This window comes from Xyrauchen texanus, chromosome 6 (genome assembly GCF_025860055.1).
Source record: "Xyrauchen texanus isolate HMW12.3.18 chromosome 6, RBS_HiC_50CHRs, whole genome shotgun sequence".
NCBI classification, from domain to species: Eukaryota; Metazoa; Chordata; class Actinopteri; order Cypriniformes; family Catostomidae; genus Xyrauchen; species Xyrauchen texanus.
Window position 1 is genome coordinate 8120676 of NC_068281.1, and position 18273 is coordinate 8138948.

Here is an 18273-nt window from a genome sequence, read left to right on the forward strand (position 1 = left end):
CATATTGACAGAAAAACACAGAATTGTTGACATTTTTGCACATTTATTAAAAAAGAAAAACTGAAATATCACATGGTCCTAAGTATTCAGACCCTTTGCTGTGACACTCATATATTTAACTCAGGTGCTGTCCATTTCTTCTGATCATCCTTGAGATGGTTCTACACCTTCAATTGAGTCCAGCTGTGTTTGATTATACTGATTGGACTTGATTAGGAAAGCCACACACCTGTCTATATAAGACCTTACAGCTCACAGTGCACGTCAGAGGGAACCAACGTGGTGCATGGTAGGACTATCGCTTGTTGGGTACACAGGAAGCAAGACGAAGATTAGTTTATTAAAACCGCCATAAAACACCAAAAAGGAATTTCTTATAGTGTTAGACGGCTGTTGTGCAGTCATGGAGGAAGATTCTGAAGACTCGATAATAGAGGATAGGGAAGGTTTTACGGAGGTATACTCGGGAAAAAGTCAAAAGAAAAAAAATTCAAAACGTAAGAAATCCAAGGATCAAGAGGATAGTGAAGATATGATGGAATTAATGCAGGATAAAGTAAAAAAAAAAAAGACTAAAGAAAATCAAGAAATTGTAAGAGAGCAAACTGTACAAAATGTTAAGGAGTTAAGGATTCAAAGTTATGTTGACATTTGAAAAGAGTACAGGAATACATTTGCATCCAATAAGACTATCCAAGGCGATCGATAAAATTATTGGGTCAGTTGTTTTGGCTAAATGTTTGGGACAAGGGAGAGTTTTGATTATAGTGAAAGATATTGGGAAAAAAAACAAACTACTCAAGATTAAAGAAATGAATGGAGAAAAGGTCACAATTAAAGAGATTGGAGTAGAAAAGGGGGAAAAAGGGGTAATATATGGAATTCCAACATATATATATCCACTGACGAAATGTATGAGAATATAAGTGGAGGTAAGGTTATTAATGCGAGAAGACTGTATAAGACAAAGGAAGGACAACGACAGGAAAGTTGAAGTGTCTTGTTGACATTTGAAGGGAAAATGCCTGAAAAGGTTCAAATGGGATATATAAGTTACCCAGTAAGAATGTATGTCCCAATGCCTTTGAGATGTTTTAAATGTCAACGAATAGGACATGTGGCTGCAGTGTGTCGGGGGAAGGTAAGATGTGCAAAATGCGGAGGTGAGCATGATTATGATAAATGCACAGAGGTGAATGGATTAAAATGCTGCAACTGTGGAGGTGCTCACAGTGCAGCATATGGAGGATGTGAGGTACAAGTTAAAGCAAGAGAAGTACAAAAATACAAGTCTGAGCATAAAGTCACTTATGCGGAAGCAGTGAAGGTCTGCAAAAGTAAGGAGGACAGGAGGGAAGAGATGAGGGATAATTTCAATCAAGATTCAAGGGACCTAAGAATGGAGAAAGCTAAGGAATCAGAACAACAGTGTGATATAAAAGATAGCACTTTAATAATGACTAAAGAGAACTTTCTAGCCTTTATTGTTAAGGTAATTAATGTCACTGCTATGTTGCCAAGCAGATCGGCCAAGATTAAAACAATTCTAGAAGCTGCGTCAGAATTCCTAGGGATCTCTGGGATTTCAGTGAACGCAATTCATGAAATTCTAACTAGAGCAACATCAGTAGAAGTTTCACAGGTATCTGAGTAGTTAAATGGTGATTGCAATGGAACGCAAGGAGCCTTGTAGCAAATGGTCAAGAACTTCGAAAGTTCGAAAGAAGTCTGTTCGAAAGGATAGAGCTGGGAAACAAGGGGGAGGGGTGGTAACATTTATAAAAGAAGGAACTATATATAGGGAGTTAAGTGAGGTTAAGGATATGGAATGTGTTGTGGTTGAAATATATTTTAGAGAAGAATCAGTTGTAATATATAATTATTATAATCCCTGTAAGAAGATTTCAATAAAGTTGTTTGAAAAGATTAAGAAAGAGACAAAGGAATTATGGTGTGGTGATTTCAATGCTCATAATTGTCTATGGGGGAGTTCAAATATAGATTATAATGGGGAAGTAATAGAACAGCTCATGGATGATAGATCATTAGTATGTTTAAAGACAGGAGAAGGTACTAGGTATAATGTAGCAGAAAATACGGTATCGAGTATAGATTTAACATTAATATCAAATGGTATGGCTGAATTATGTGAATGGAAAGTAAATAGCGAGAACACAGTTGGAAGTGATCATTTTCCAATTATTTGTAAAATAAATATAGATAATAATCCAGAATGTGTTCTACAAAAGAAATGGTTGTATGAGAAGGCAGATTGGAATTCTTTTAGTAAGCATTGTGAAGAATATAAAGATTTAGTGGTAGAAGATTCAGTAGAAACATTTTGTGATTCAATTATAAATATAATAATGGAAGCTGCAACATTATATATACCTCAAAGAAGGTCAGGTCAGAAAAACAAAAATATGCCATGGTGGAAGGAAGAGTGCAGTAATGCTATTAAAGAAAGAAATAAGGCATTTAAACAACTCAGGGAAAATATGAATATGAGTAATTTGGTGGAATATATGAAAGCAAGAGCTAAAACAAGAAGAATAATTAAGAATGCTGAAGAAAGAAGGATGGAGAGAATTTTGTTCTACCATAGGAAAAGATACTCCTATGGATAAAATATGGAATATGTTAAGGAATATGAGTGGGAAAGGAAGGAAGGCTACTCTAATACCAGTTTTAATTGAAGAAGACAAAGTTGCAGTAATAGATATAGATAAAGCAAACATGTTAGGTAAGGTTTTAGAAAGAGCACATAGAATAGAATTGGGAGAAGAATATGAGATAAGGAAAAAGGAAATTTTAGACAAAAATCCTGATATAATGAAGAAAAGAAATAGCAATAAGAGCTGTATGGATGCAGAGTTTTCACTTACAGAATTGAAAGTAGCATTACATAAATGTGCCAATACCACTCCTGGGGTTGATAGAGTAAGTTATAAAATGATAAAGCATTTGTCAGATAGTATATTATTAAAGATACTGGTTGGATATGGATGGAAGGAATTATCCCAAAAATATGGAAGAAAGCTGTAGTAATTCCTATTGTAAAGCCAGGAAAAATTTCAACTAACCCAGGAAGTTATCGTCCAATTGCTCTGACTTCAAACTTATGTAAATTAATGGAAAAAATTATAGTTCATAGATTAACATATGATCTAGAGAAAAAGGGTAAATTGAGTAAGTATCAATGTGGATTTAGAGGTAAAAGATCAACCATGGATGCATTAATCAAGGTCAGTAATGAAGTAGAGAAGACAATAGCTATGAAAGAAATTATGGCAGTAGTGTATTTTGATATATAAAAAGTGTATGACACGGTATGGAGAGAAGGGTTGTTAATTAAAGCATCAAGGATAGGAATAGATGGGAATATGTATAATTGGTTATCCCAATTTTTGTATGAAAGAACATTTGTAGTTCAAGTGGGAGGGTGTCAGTCATTAATTTATAAGGCAGAAAATGGTATTCCTCAAGGGAGTGTTATAAGTCCAATTCTTTTTAATATCATGATCAATGATATTTTTGACAATTTATGATATGGTGTGGGATGTGCATTGTATGCTGATGATGGGGCTATTTGGAAGAGAGGAAGAAATACAAAACAAGTGATGTCAGGTATGCATACAGCTATTAAAAAGGTGGAAGAATGGAGTATAGAATGGAGTTTTAAAATGTCAACTAGTAAATCATGTTATATGATATTCAGTAGAAAAAAAGATTTTAAGGATAATGAATTAGTATTGTATGGGAAACATTTAGAACAAGTTAAAACATTTAAATATTTAGGAATGTGGTTAGATGGGAGATACACTTGGAAAAAACATATTGAGGAAATTGATAAAAAATGCAGGAGGATCTTAAATGTGATGAGGGCAATAGCTGGGAAAGAATGGGGAGCAGAAAGAGATTCAATGCTAACAATATATCAAGCCTTGATCAGATCTACTATTGATTATGGATGCATAATTTATGGGGCAGCTTCAGAATCACTATTAAAAAGTCTAGATAGAATTCAATATAGAGCACTTAGATTATGTTTAGGAGCAATTAAAACTACTCCAGTCAATGCATTATTAGTAGAAGCTGAATGAAATGCCATTGAAATTAAGGAGAGAGAAATTGTCTTTGGTATTTTGGGCATCTTTAAAGAGTTACACTGGAGGAAATATAGCTAAAGATGTTTTAAATAATTGTTGGGAATATTTAAGTAGAATCGAGGGAGGATATGAATGGAAGATAAATCAGTTAACAGAGAAATATCAGATTGCAAATATTGAATGTAGTGTGTCACCTGTATGGGGAGAGGTTCCGAACTGGATTATTTCTGAGGTTAAAATTGATTTAGGAATATTAGATAAGAAATGGGAATGGGAGGAAATGGGTATAATTAAGTATCAAGTTAATAAGTACATAAAGGAAAGTTTTTATGCAAGTTTGAACATTTATACTGATGGATCTAAAGATCCAAGAACAGGGATTACAGGAATAGGAGTGTATATTCCAGAGTTCAAAAATATCAATAGCTAAACGATTAACTTCTAGATTGTCAATATATACTGTTGAAATGGTAGCTATTATAATAGGACTAACATGGGTAGAGGAGGTAAAGCCAGACAGAATAGTGATATGCTCTGATTCTGCTTCTGTCTTAACATCACTATTTACTAATTGTACTTCTAGAGAAGATTTGATGTGCGAAATATTTTCATTAATATGGCAAATACAAAGGAAAGGAGTAGAAGTTGGATTCTGTTGGGTGCCAGCGCATGTAGGAGTAGCTGGTAATGAGTATGCTGACGAATTAGCAAAAAATGCTTTAAAAAGGGAAGAAATAGATTTTAATGTTCCATTAAGTAAAAGTGAAGTTAAAACTATTATTAAGGAAAATATTATTAAAGAGTGGCAGGAAAAATGGAATACAGATAATAAGGGGCGGTACTTATATAATATTAAAAAAATGGTAGATACTAAGAAAAGCATAAATTGTAGAAATAGGAAAGAAGAGGTCATTATGACTAGGATGAGACTTGGTCATTCAAGATTGAATGCATCGCTCTTTATAATTGGAGTTCATGAGACAGGTTTATGTGAGAATTGTGGGGAGAAAGAATCAGTGGAGCATGTGATATGATTGTAAAAGGTATGATGAGGAAAGGAAGGAATTGATATCATATTTAAATGAAAGAGGGAAGGTTAATAGGGATTTGGCATATTTGTTAGGTTATGAGTTTAATAAGGATAGAGAAGGATATAGAATATTAATGAAATATATGTATAATACTGGATTAAGTGAAAGGATTTAGTATAGAATAAGGATGGTTTGATCTATTCTAGATTTTATAGTCCAGTCTGGAGGAGCTGAACACGCAGCGCCAGGCGGGCTATAGGAGATGGAATGAGATGGAGCATCAAAAAAGTAAATAAGGATGAATATGTGAGAAAGAAGCAAAGGAAATAATAATATTAAGGAAAATCTGATCATAAGAAATCATGACTGCATAACAGCAAAGGTAGGTGGCGATATGCACTAAGAATGCAACGCGCCAATAAACGAAAGAAGAAGAAGAAGAAGTGCATGTCAGAGCAAATGAGAATCATGAGGTCAAAGGAACTGCCTGAAGAGCTCAGAGACAGAATTGTGGCAAGGCACAGATCTGGCCAAGGTTACAAAAAAATTTCTGCTGCCCTTAAGGTTCATAAGAGCACAGTGGCCTCCATAATCCTTAAATGGAAGACGTTTGGGATGACCAGAACCCTTCCTAGAGCTGGCCGTCCGGCCAAACTGAGCTATCGGGGGAGAAGAGCCTTGGTGAGAGAGGTAAAGAAGAACCCAAAGATCACTGTGGCTGAGCTCCAGAGATGCAGTCGGGAGATGGGAGAAAGTTGTAGTAAGTCAACCATCACTGCAGCCATCCACCAGTCGGGGCTTTATGGCAGAGTGGCCCGACGGAAGCCTCTCCTCAGTGCAAGACACATGAAAGCCTGCATGGAGTTTGCTAAAAAACACCTGAAGGACTCCAAGATGGTGATAAATAAGATTCTCTGGTCTGATGAGACCAAGATAGAACTCTTTGGCCTTAATTCTAAGCGGTATGTGTGGAGAAAACCAGGCACTGCTCATCACCTGTCCAATACAGTCTCAACAGTGAAGCATGGTGGTGGCAGCATCATGCTGTGGGGGTGTTTTTCAGCTGCAGGGACAGGACGACTGGTTGCAATCGAGGGAAAGATGAATGCGGCCAAGTACAGGGATATCCTGGACGAAAACCTTCTCCAGAGTGCTCTGGACCTCAGACTGGGCCGAAGGTTCACCTTCCAACAAGACAATGACCCTAAGCACACCGCTAAAATAACAAAGGAGTGGCTTCACAACAACTCCGTGACTGTTCTTGAATGACCCAGCCAGAGCCCTGACTTAAACCCAATTGAGCATCTCTGGAGAGACCTGAAAATGGCTGTCCACCAACGTTTACCATCCAACCTGACAGAAGTGGAGAGGATCTGCAAGGAGGAATGGCAGAGGATACCCAAATCCAGATGTGAAAAACTTGTTGCATCTTTCCCAAAAAGACTCGTGGCTGTATTAGATCAAAAGGTTGCTTCTACTAAATACTGAACAAAGGGTCTGAATACTTAGGACCATGTGATATTTCAGTTTTTCTTTTTTAATAAATGTGCAAAAATGTCAACAATTCTGTGTTTTTCTGTCAATATGGGGTGCTGTGTGTACAATGAGGAAAAAAAATTTACTTAAATGATTTTAGCAAATGGCTGCAATATAACAAAGAGTGAAAAATTTAAGTGGGTCTGAATACTTTCCGTACCCACTGTAAGTATCTATATATGTCTGCCTGTACACACTTCACCGAATTTATGTTTCTCTTGATATTTTAAATGCTGGAAAATATTTGTAATTATTATCATGCATAATTATAGAAGGATTAGAATTTTTTTTTATGTTAAATGTTTTTAATAGAGAAGCCTACAGATCTGCAGGACACTGGATAATGAATAAACTGTAAGAATATGGTATAAAGTTACACTGTGCTTAGGAGACTTGTGTTACTTTTTTATATAGTATATGTTTAATTCAGAACATACATCCTCATGTGATTGATTAATCATCCTGGTGAAGTTTAGTTAGAAGTAAATTCAGCACCCTCCACCCTCTGCAGGTCCCGCCTTCACCATCTGCTGCTTATTTGACATGGACATGGATGCAGGATGCTTTATTGTACTGTAGGTACTGAACCCAAAAAATAACATGAATTTTATCTGGATGTTAAGATGCATGTAGGATTTGGAAGTTCAGTCTATGTGTGGTAAAACACCACTTCTTCAACCCTGGTAATTTAATTGCAACATTGTAAAGGCAGAGTGACCATAACCAGGTGTACATGTGTGCTGTCAATGTGTTAAGGAGATTGTTGTTGCAGTCTGCTAGAAAACACAAACTATTTATTGGCTGTATCTTCTGGAAATATCTGAAAAGATGTTTTGGAAAATATATTAGGTGCTTTGGCTAATTTTAAGGGTCTTGTGTAATTCTGTAGTGTTTCAACTCTATACCCCCTTGCTTAAAGGAATAGTGCACCCCAAAAATCTCACATAATTTACTCACCCTTAGTAACAGTTCTGGCTTTCTTGGTGCCCTAGGCATGATCAGACGTGACATCTCCTTTCATTTTCGGGTGAACTGTCCCTTTAAATAAAAATAACCAGACAATGAATATAGAAATGAAGTAACTATATATATATATATATATATATATAAATGGCACATCCTATTAACATTGATATTATACAGTATGTACAGTTCATAACTCAACTATATTATAGTCAATTAATAAAGTATATGGCTGAATTCTTACAGACTGATGATACTCTGTGCTATTACACCTAATCCCTAATTTAACATTTTGCCCTCCTTTCCTAGTTTTCGTTTATGCAAAATCATCAATGACTTCATCATATCTGCCCAGCAATTACATGGTTTATTGATACTAATTATTGCAAGACCATTAAGAAGATCCTGTGTCATGGTGTAGCCTACCTATAGGCCTACTGTTGATCATGGTTAACTTATGTTTGTTCATAATGGAAGAATACATTATGAACATCCATAATCCAAACCATATAGAGCCTTTAAGGCTGAGTAGCCTGTCCAGGCAGCTTTCTCCCATCGCGATCTTGCGAGAGTGGGCCGGTGGCACGATATGGGGCACCGTTCTCCCATTGTGTTCTTGTGTTCCAGGGGTGGGGGCTGCCGAGCAGGTAGCCTACCCTGTTCGGCCACCCCAAATAGCATTACCGCCCTAGGCGCCTGCCTATATTGCCTATGCCAGGATCCACTACTGCTCATGCTGACTTTTTTTTTCCTGCAGAACACAAAGCCAAGTCAAGTCATATTTATTTGTATAGCGCCTTTCACAACACACATAGTTTCAAAACATCTTTGCTGAAAATCATGCATTAACAGAAAATTAAACCGTAATATCTATAAAGTCTTCGAGTCATCCTTGTATAGTTTGATTAAATACAATTATGAAGTGTGTATAAAAATAATTAATTAAATTATAACTGTATTTAGAAACGCAGTGAGCAAGCAGAAGGTGACTCTGGCAAAGAACACAAAACTCCATAAGATGTTGGTTAATGGAGAAAAATAACATTGGGAGAAACCAGACTCACTGTAGGGGCCAGTTCCCCTCTGGCTAACAGCATGAATATAATGCAAATATTAGTTATTTGTGTGCAGTGCAAGTCATGGTTTAAAATTATTAAGCTAAGTAAGTGTTAAGGGCCAGTGTTTAAACAAAGATTTTGTAAGAACTGTAATTTTAATTACTAATGTCTTTGAAGTTTATCCTGGATTAACTGCAGAAGTTCATATAGATGCATTGTCCTTTGCTAGTTGGCTGATGAAGGCATTTGTTGGCATTTTATTGACAGTCTATGTATTCCATTTTAAGAGTGTAGTCCATCATTAGACCAAGGTGATGCAGGCTGAGATCAGTCAGGTGCTTCGCAGTTCAACCGGATGGTAATTTCCATGATGTCTATCCTAAATACAAGGTTCAGGAAATGGCATATGTAGTATCCCATGTCTGATGGTTGGAGTTGGCATCAGTTCATCCTCTGAGGTCCATCGTAATAGACTGAAGTGATGTATGGCTGGCACCAGATGCATTTTGTTGTCATCACTCAGAGGCAAGGAAGCAGGAATGGAGCTGGATCCGGACAGTTCTGGTGACCTCGAGATAGGAGTCCTGAGGTTGAGACATGGAAACAAATAGAATAATATTAGCATATATACCATTAAAGTTCTAGATCATGACCAATGTTTCAGGTTCCAGCAGACCTAACTAAAGCTGCCTAATTGTGGGTTGGAGGATAAATTATGTGTATGCCTGGCTAAATAGATGAGTCTTTAGTCTGCATCCCGAACAGTGTTACGGAGACTATTCAGTAGTTTAGGAGCCAAATAGAAAAAGGATCTACCTCCTTTTGTGGATTTTGATATTTTAGGAACAATTCACAGGCCAGAGTTTTGCGATCGTAATGATTGTGATGGAATATAGCATGGTAGAAGGTCACTTAAGTACAGTGGAGCTAGACCATTCAAAGCTTTGTATGTAGTTAACATCATTTAACAGGTAGCCAATGTAACGATGATAAAATGGGGCTAATATGATCATATTTCTTGATTCTAGTCAGCACTCTGGCTGCTGCATTTTGAACCTAATGAAGTTTATTTATTGAACTTGCTGGACATCTTCCCAGTAATGGATTACAATAATCTAGTCTTGAGGTCATGAATGCATGAATTCGTTTTTCGGCATCAGTTCTGGAAATTAGATTTTTTAAATGACATATTGCTATCAAATATAACACATAAGTTCTTTGCCGTTGAAGACGATGTAGCAGCACATCCATTGAGAGTCAAATGATATTTTAGCAACTTATTTTTACAAGTTTTTGGTCCAATAACTAGTACCTCTGTTTTGTTTGAATTGAGTAGAAGGACATTTCTGGCCATGAAATCTTTGATTTCATTGATACTGTAATAATTTGGAGAATTGTGAAATTTTGTCAGGTTTCGAAGAAATACAAAGTTGGGTATCATCGGCATAACAGTGGATACTTATTCCACGATTCCTGATAATATCTCCCAGGGGAAGCATATTTAAGGAGAAAAGCAGAGGCCCTAAAACTGATTAACATAATTGGTAGGACACAACCTTTTCTATTATTTTTGACATAAAAATGAGATTTGAAATAATATTGTCTATAATTAGACAATTCTCCAGGATCAAGTTGTGACTTCTTAATAAGTGGTTTGATAACTGCCATTTGAAAGTTTTTTGGGACATGTCCTAAGGATAGCAAGGAGTTAATAAAATTAAGAAGAGGTTCTGAGATTACAGGGAATACCTCTTTTAAGAACTTTGTTGGTATTGGCAGAGATTTTTTATTTACATCTGACTGTGTTATGTTAAGCATTATTAGTTCAAAAAACTTGCACATGCATGGCCAGCACAAAATGAACAAATCACTCTCTGAGACTACTTTTTCTTCTGAGTCACATAAAAGATTCGATCAAAATTAATGAATCGTTTATGAACGACCCTGTGGCAGCGGGGGCGTGGTCGAGCGTCCGTCCGGAGAGAGAGAGAAAGTGGTAAGGTGTAACCCGCACACACACACACAAGATGAGACAGTCACAATGTCGGAGGAAACTGCTTTTATTAATAGCAGTGCAGGCAAAAGTACAAACAGGGTAAATCCAGAGAAGAGTTGTCGAGGGAAGCGTAGGGTCAAAATCCGAGGAATCAAAGTGGAGTAAAGGGGCAAATTCGGGAGAGAGTGGTCAACGAGAGTGGGGGGGTCGAAGCCGGGAAACAGGATCAGAGTAACTAGACGGGACTAGTGGGGAGCAAAAGACAGGGGAACAAGGGGAGCTGGCAAGCTAAGAGGAGGACAAGAGGAGTTCAAAACTAGACGAGACTAGCGGGGGGCAAAGACACGGGAAACTAAATACAATAACCAACGGGCGTGAAACGAATGTGCTGTGATATAAATAGGGGAACTAACGAGCGGTGCAGGTGTAACGAATAAAGGTTGATATATATATAAAACAAAAAGAACCGTTAAGAATACCGTTAAAGTACCGGATCAATAAGCAGTATCGGTAAGATAGTAATACCATTAAAACCTTAACGATACCCATCCCTAGTTATGCCTGTGCTTCTCTTGGATGCTCTGAATATTGGATTACGTGTCTGGATTGCCCCTTAATTAAAGCTGCATTTGGATCTCAACCTTCGTGTCTCGGAGCAGTTCATAACACCTGCTTTGTTTATTTAATATATTTGTTATACATTATTTATACAATATGTTTTTACATTATACATTTTTAATTTAAGTGTACAAGTGCAGATTGGTCAAGTGTTCAATAAATGTATTTGTTGAGAAATGTTGTCTATCTTAAGTAATTATGTGTGTTACATTTTATCTTTCAAATAATAGGTTCAAATAAGAGGTTAAAAACAAGCACATATCGGCCAAATATCGGCCAAAATAAATCGGCAGCATTAATCGGCCATCGGCCGACCCGGATTTCAAAAGATCGGCATCGGCATCGGCCTGAAAAAACCAATATCGGTCGACCTCTAAGGAAAATGACAGATGTCAGGACAGATGGACAGGCTTCTGCTGCATGCTCTTCAGACAAAGCTACAACTTCGGAGGAAACAGGGAAACGTAGTGGGAAACGAAAAAGAAAACACAGTGAGGGGCAGTGGTGGCTCAGTGGTTGAGGCTCAGGGTTACTGACCAGAAGGTCAGGGGTACAAGCCCCAGCACCACCAAGATGCCACTGTTGGGCGCTTGAGCAAGGCACTTAACTCCAGATTGTCCCTGTAATAAGTGCACTGTAAGTCGCTTTGGATAAAAGCGTCTGCCAAATGCATAAATGTAAATGTTAAATATGGGAGAGGAGGTCCCACTGTGTTTCGTATGTTCAACGTTGCTTTCAAATGAAACAATGAAACCATGAAACCGTCAAAACTTTCTCGTCATATGGAAACACATCACAGCTTCTTGAAGGCCAAGCCTATTGAGTATATGCAACAGATGTTGCGTGATTTCAAAAGGAAATGAGAAAGAGTGCAAAAGTCAGTGAAAATGCACTGAAAGCCTCATATCTGGTGGCTCTCAGAGTTGCACAATGCAAAAATAGCAGACAATAGCAGAGCAGCTGATTTTGCCAGCAGCTATAGACCATGAAGAATGTGCTAATAAATTAAAAACTATTCCTTTGTCAGATAGCACAGTCGGACGTCGAATTGAGGAAATGGCAAATGATGTGAAAGAGCAGCTGATAGAGAAACTTCGATCAGTTCAGGGATTTTCCATTCAATTAGACGAGACGACAGATATAACAAATGACACGCAACTTTTGGCATTTGTGCGATACGAGGATAATAGTGCGATGTGCGAGGAATTTCTCTTTTGCAAACCACTGCCAGGGCAAACTACAGGTGCCGAGATCTTTTCAGCCCTTGATGACTCGTGGCAGAAGTGTGTGGCGCTATGTAGCGATGGAGCCAGAGCAATGAGTGGCAGCCAGACTGGATTGATTGGGCACGTAAAGAAAGTAGCACCGGCGATAATTTGGACACACTGCATGATTCATAGAGAAGCTCTGGTCGCCAAAGATCTCAGTGTTGAGTTCAGCGAGGTGTTTGATGCTGTTGTTAAAACTGTAAACCTGATAAAACGAAAAGCATTAAATACACGCCTGTTTGCATCCCTATGTCAAGGCTTAGGAAGTGAACACACCTCTCCTTTACCATTCAGAGGTGAGATGGCTGTCTCGCGGCGCGGTGCTCGCCCGTGTGTTTGAACTACGTGACGCTATCTATACTTTCTTGTGCGAGAAGGAGTGCACTGAACTGGCTTACACGTTCAAGGACAGCCACTGGTTAACTAAGCTGGCGTATCTCACCGATGTTTTTGCAGAGCTTAACAAGTTGAACACTTCAATGCAAGGGAGAGATTCAAACGTCCTGCAGCTCTATGAAACACAAGAGGCATTTGTTAAAAAAATGTCAAGATGGATAGAAAGAGTGGAGAGTGGTAACTTGGCTATGTTCCCTTCAGTTGAGGAATATTCTGACAGCACTGACATTAAAGACATTGTATGTGAGCATTTGAGGAAGCTTGTGCTTCAATTCCGAAAGTACTTCAATGATTCTGATGAGTGGCGCTGTGACAGCAAATGGATCCTGCTCCCATTCAGTGATGATGCAGCAGCAGGGTCAAGCTTAACTACTGTAGAAGAGGATCAGCTCATAGAGATGTCCACAGACTCTGTCAGGAGGCATATGTATGATACACAACCCCTTGTGAAGTTCTGGATAAGTTGCCAGACAGAATTTCCAGAGCTTACAGTAAAAGCAGTGAGGTGTCTTTTACCCTTTCCAACTACATACCTCTGTGAGAGTGGTTTTTCCACACTGGCAGATCTAAAGAACAAGTACAGGGCAAGTCTGGAACCAGAGAATGAGGCTGTCACTATGTACCACTATATCACCACGAATAGACAGACTAAGCAGGTAAGGAGTACCCCACACACACACACACACACACACAATAGTGGGCCGCCGATTACTTGTTAGTCAGAATGGTGGTCCCTGGCACAGAACCAGTTGAAAACCCCTGCTCTAACACATTAAACTTCTTCTTCAGCCTGACTAATTCCTTACATTTATCACATATGAATCCCTCACTGCTGAAAGAAGAAGCTATAGTAAACATGTGGTATGCAATGCAGGAAGCAATAATATGAGCAGATGCCATGGCTTTCTGCAATTGTTTGTTGGTTGTTCTTGAGCTGCGAGTGTTTGAGATCGATGCAATAATCTGTGTAACACAGAGGAGAAAACGGGTGCACACAGTAAAATGCATTCAGTTTAACTGCGATAAAATTAGAAAGTAGATGCCCGTGGAAAAATGCAAGCAGTTGAGAGACCGTGGGCACTGACAGAGACTCGGAAACGACCTCCGTGGAACTACATTTTGGTCTGCTCTCACCCAGAACTGATTGGATCACTTCCAAAGATATGGATTAAAACACGTGAGTCAATGGATTACTGTTATGCTGCCTTGATATGCTTTTTTGGGCTTCAAAGTTTTGATCACCATTCACTTGCATTGTATGGACCAACAGAGCAGAGATATTCTTCTAAAAATCAATTCTGGTCTTATCAACATGGCACGTGAATTACATGAGACAACTTAAATGAGTGCAGGAAACCCATTTCAATAAATCCATAGAGTGTTGCAGAGTTTTCATTTGTGTTTGTTGTTTAGGAGTGCAGAAGAGGAAGGTGCAATGGCGTTTGGCATTGTGGTACAGTGTATCTAATGCCAACAAATGATCATTTTGAACAATAATTAAACAGGACTGAATGTTCCCTAATAAGTTCATTTTTGCATGGATTTCATTTTATAACATATCTGCATTGACGTGTGTGTGAAATATTTCATAGTAGGGGTGCTAGTCCAAGATCAGTTTCTTTGTTTAAGGTCAGTGCAGATTTAAAGGGAATTTGAAGTGCCGGTTTCAAGTGCTGCTGTGACAAGTTAATGAATAAATGTGTAGTTTATCTCAAGGGTTTGAGTTCTGAGTCTGAAAACTTGTGTCAGTAATTTATTACCGTTTCGTTGCTGGTAGTACTTTTGCTTGTCAGCTGATTTTTTTTAAGAGAAACCAGTTATCAAAACAGTCTTATTTTCTAACCATACTACATTCATATGCTAAGCAACAAATATTGTATGTATTTCTTAATCTAAAGTACATCTATGATTGCCTGTTATAAATATGTTATATGCAAATACTAATTATTTGAATGGTAGTGAAAGCCAAGCAGGCTAAAATTAAATGTCTATCATAACAGATCATGTTTGGATGTGCAGTTCACATATATGTTTCTAAAATGCTAAATTGTGATACCATTTAAACTTGAATGTTTATAGTCCTTTAGTATGTACCTTCTGAATGTATGTTAATGCCAGTGGTAAACAGCATCTTTATGAATAGTTCTAGATAAATCGATACACTGTATAATAGATTAGACTTTTTTTTTAACTGTTACTGTATTGTATAAATGCCTCTCTCAACCAGCAGGTGGCAGTGTAGCAGTTTTATGGCTATTAAGGTGATAAGAATGCAATGTTGTTGCCAAGCACTTGGATACCTTAAATGTTAGGCTATTTGATATAATTAAACAAATATTACTTTTTTGGTGTGCGTTGGTGTAAAAAGAGTTCCTCTACTTACACATGCACAAACAATTCCTTTGAATTACTGGGCTTAATCTGAGCTCTCTCATCATCTTTACACACACAGACCAGTGCAAGCATATTTCCCACCTTAAATAATATGAAAAGTACAATTGAAGAGCTGCAGGGGCTGAATTATAGAGTTTAGTGCGTAGCACAGTACTTGTAGCACTTGTTTTGAAGTTCCTGTAACTTAACTGGTACAGCATGGTGCAAGCAATGCTAGCGTCATGGGTTTGATTCCAAGGTAACATGATAAATGTATAGCTTGAATGGACTTTAAGTTGTTTTGGATAAAAATGTATGACAATGTTTACACTGAACTCAGAGTTAGGCAACATTTTAGAGTGATGATATCGGTAGGGTTGCCAACTGTCCCGTATTAGCCGGGACGTCCCTTATATTGGGCCTAATTGATCTGTCCCATACGTGACCTCCCTTTTAATGTTTATTGACTGCTACGCTGATCTAACCACTGACTGATACCACAGAAACAGCAGCCGTGCTGATCACGACACTTGAGAATGATCACCGACACCTGGAATCATCCAATCACAGCCCCCCCTCAAGCGAATCAGTATACGTTAATAAATGCGCCAATTCCTCCACAAAAAAAGAACATTCAGGCAATGTGTGACTCTGTTCAGTCGATTTGGTATGTGGAAATACGGATTAAACTGCAAATATGGTTAACACTGCAAAAAAAAGAAAACTTTAGAAGACTGTGCAGCTACAATAAACAATGGGAAGTAAAAAAGGACAGGGTTAAGCCCGTCTGCTGTGACTCAATGAAAACCTTCTGTACTTTAACATTGCAGGAAATTTTCAGTTGGCCATAGAGGTGAGAATGACTTGACTCAACATGCTTCCACAGAAATGCACAAGAAGGCCACACTGGCTAAAGGTGCAAGCAATATCGGTGCATTCTTGGGGCAGCAGCTTCTGTGGAAACTGATAAAATAGCGGCAAGTGAAGCCTCGTACGTGTTTAAAAGTGAAGATTGACATTAAATTTGGTAGTTATTTGCCGTTGTATTAAAGAGGCTTTTAATATTGGTGAATATGGTGCAGTTCACACAGAACACATTTTGCTTTCGTATGTGCTGTTTTTCTTTTATTATTATTGTTTATAAATCTGTAAACAAGCTCTACGTTGACCTATATTGCATAGCCTTTCACGCCAGGGCCCCACTGAAAAAATGTCCCATATTTAGAGCTGGAATGTTCTGTATTTGGCTGATAGAAAGTTGGCAACCCTAGATATCGGGAACCTCACAACCAGGTGTGAAAACTGTGTTGCTCAAGACAAATGAAATAAGAGACGAGGCAAGACAAGGCAAGAGTGGGATGGGGTGCGGCTGCCTGGGCATTTGTACTTTTTGATAAGTGTGTCATCAGAAGGGGATTTTCATTTGGTCATATCTAGATATTAAAATGCACATCGGTCAGCTACATGTATTTATGGAGCTGGTCTTGCGTTTGGCTAGATGCATAACTGACCGTGATACTGGAGTCTTAAGTTTCTGAGTTGAAGATTTGATTTGTTGACATCATAAAATTCTAAAGAAAAACAAACTGCATTGATATAGTGGATGATTGTGAAGGGTTATAAACAAATCAGTATAAAGAAAGTTTTTCACAGTTAAAAAAAAACCCCTATGCAGATAAAACTGTAAGAAAGCCATTTATAGGTTTATTTTCCTAAAAACTAGCCCGACACAGCAACATTGGTTCAACAAATGGCTTAAAGGTATAGTTCACCCAAACAATTTAAATTTACACTGATTTAAAAATCATCATTTACTCACCCTCATGGCATACCAGATATGTATGACTTTCTGTCTTCAGCAGAACACAAACAAAGATTTTTCGAAACAATATCTCAGCTCTGAAGGTCCATAAAATGTAGGTGAATGGTGATCAAACATTTTTAACTCCAAAAATCACATAAAGGAAACATATAAGTAATCCAAAAGACTCCAGTGGTTAAGTAATATCTTCAGAAGCAATAAAATAGGTGTGGGTGCGAAACAAACCAATATTTAAGTCCTTTTTTACTCTAAATCTCCACTCCCACTTTCAGATGTAAAAGTAAAAATGAAAGTGGAGATTTAGAGTAAAAATTACTAATATATTGTTCTATTTCTCACCCACACCTATTAAATAGCTTCTGAAGATATGGATTACTTCCATGTTTCCTTTATGTGATTTTTGGAGCTACAAATGTCTGATCACATTCACTTGCATTGACCTACAGAGCTGAGATTTTGAGATTTGTTTGTGTTCTGCTGAAAACAGAAAGTCATACACATCTGGGATGGCATGAGGGTGATTAATTGATAAGTGAATTTTCATTTCTGGGTGAACTATCCCTGTGGCAGGGACATGCCCGTAATTCTCTCTCTCTCGAACCGTCGTCACCGGCCGCCTTTATCCCTCGCGCGCCCCATCAGGCCGATTGGGGACCGGGCGTGCAACATTCTAGCCCGGCCCCGCCCCCCTCTGCTCCACACTCCGTCATGTGTGTGTTGTTGTCTTTTGTTTAAGTTTATAATTAAATATTATTTACATTGCCAAGCCGGTTCTCGCCTCCTCCTTTCCATTGAACTACGTTACACTATCCCTTTAAGTTTGGCTTATAACTATAGAAATATAATTTATCCCTTGGCAGTTCTCTCAGGCTAACATTTTTCACAATTATGCTATTGTTTCACATTAGCCTCATTGGAAAAATTTATGGAGTGCAATGATGATGTTTATTACTGTTATACACTGTAAGAAGAATGTCAGTATAAAGATGTTTTCCAGTACTGTAGCTTATAAAGTGCATTTATGAGAGAAATCATTACCACAAATCGTCAAAGCCTGGGCACATAGATTCATTCAGTGCACTGAGTTGTTCATTATAACTCAT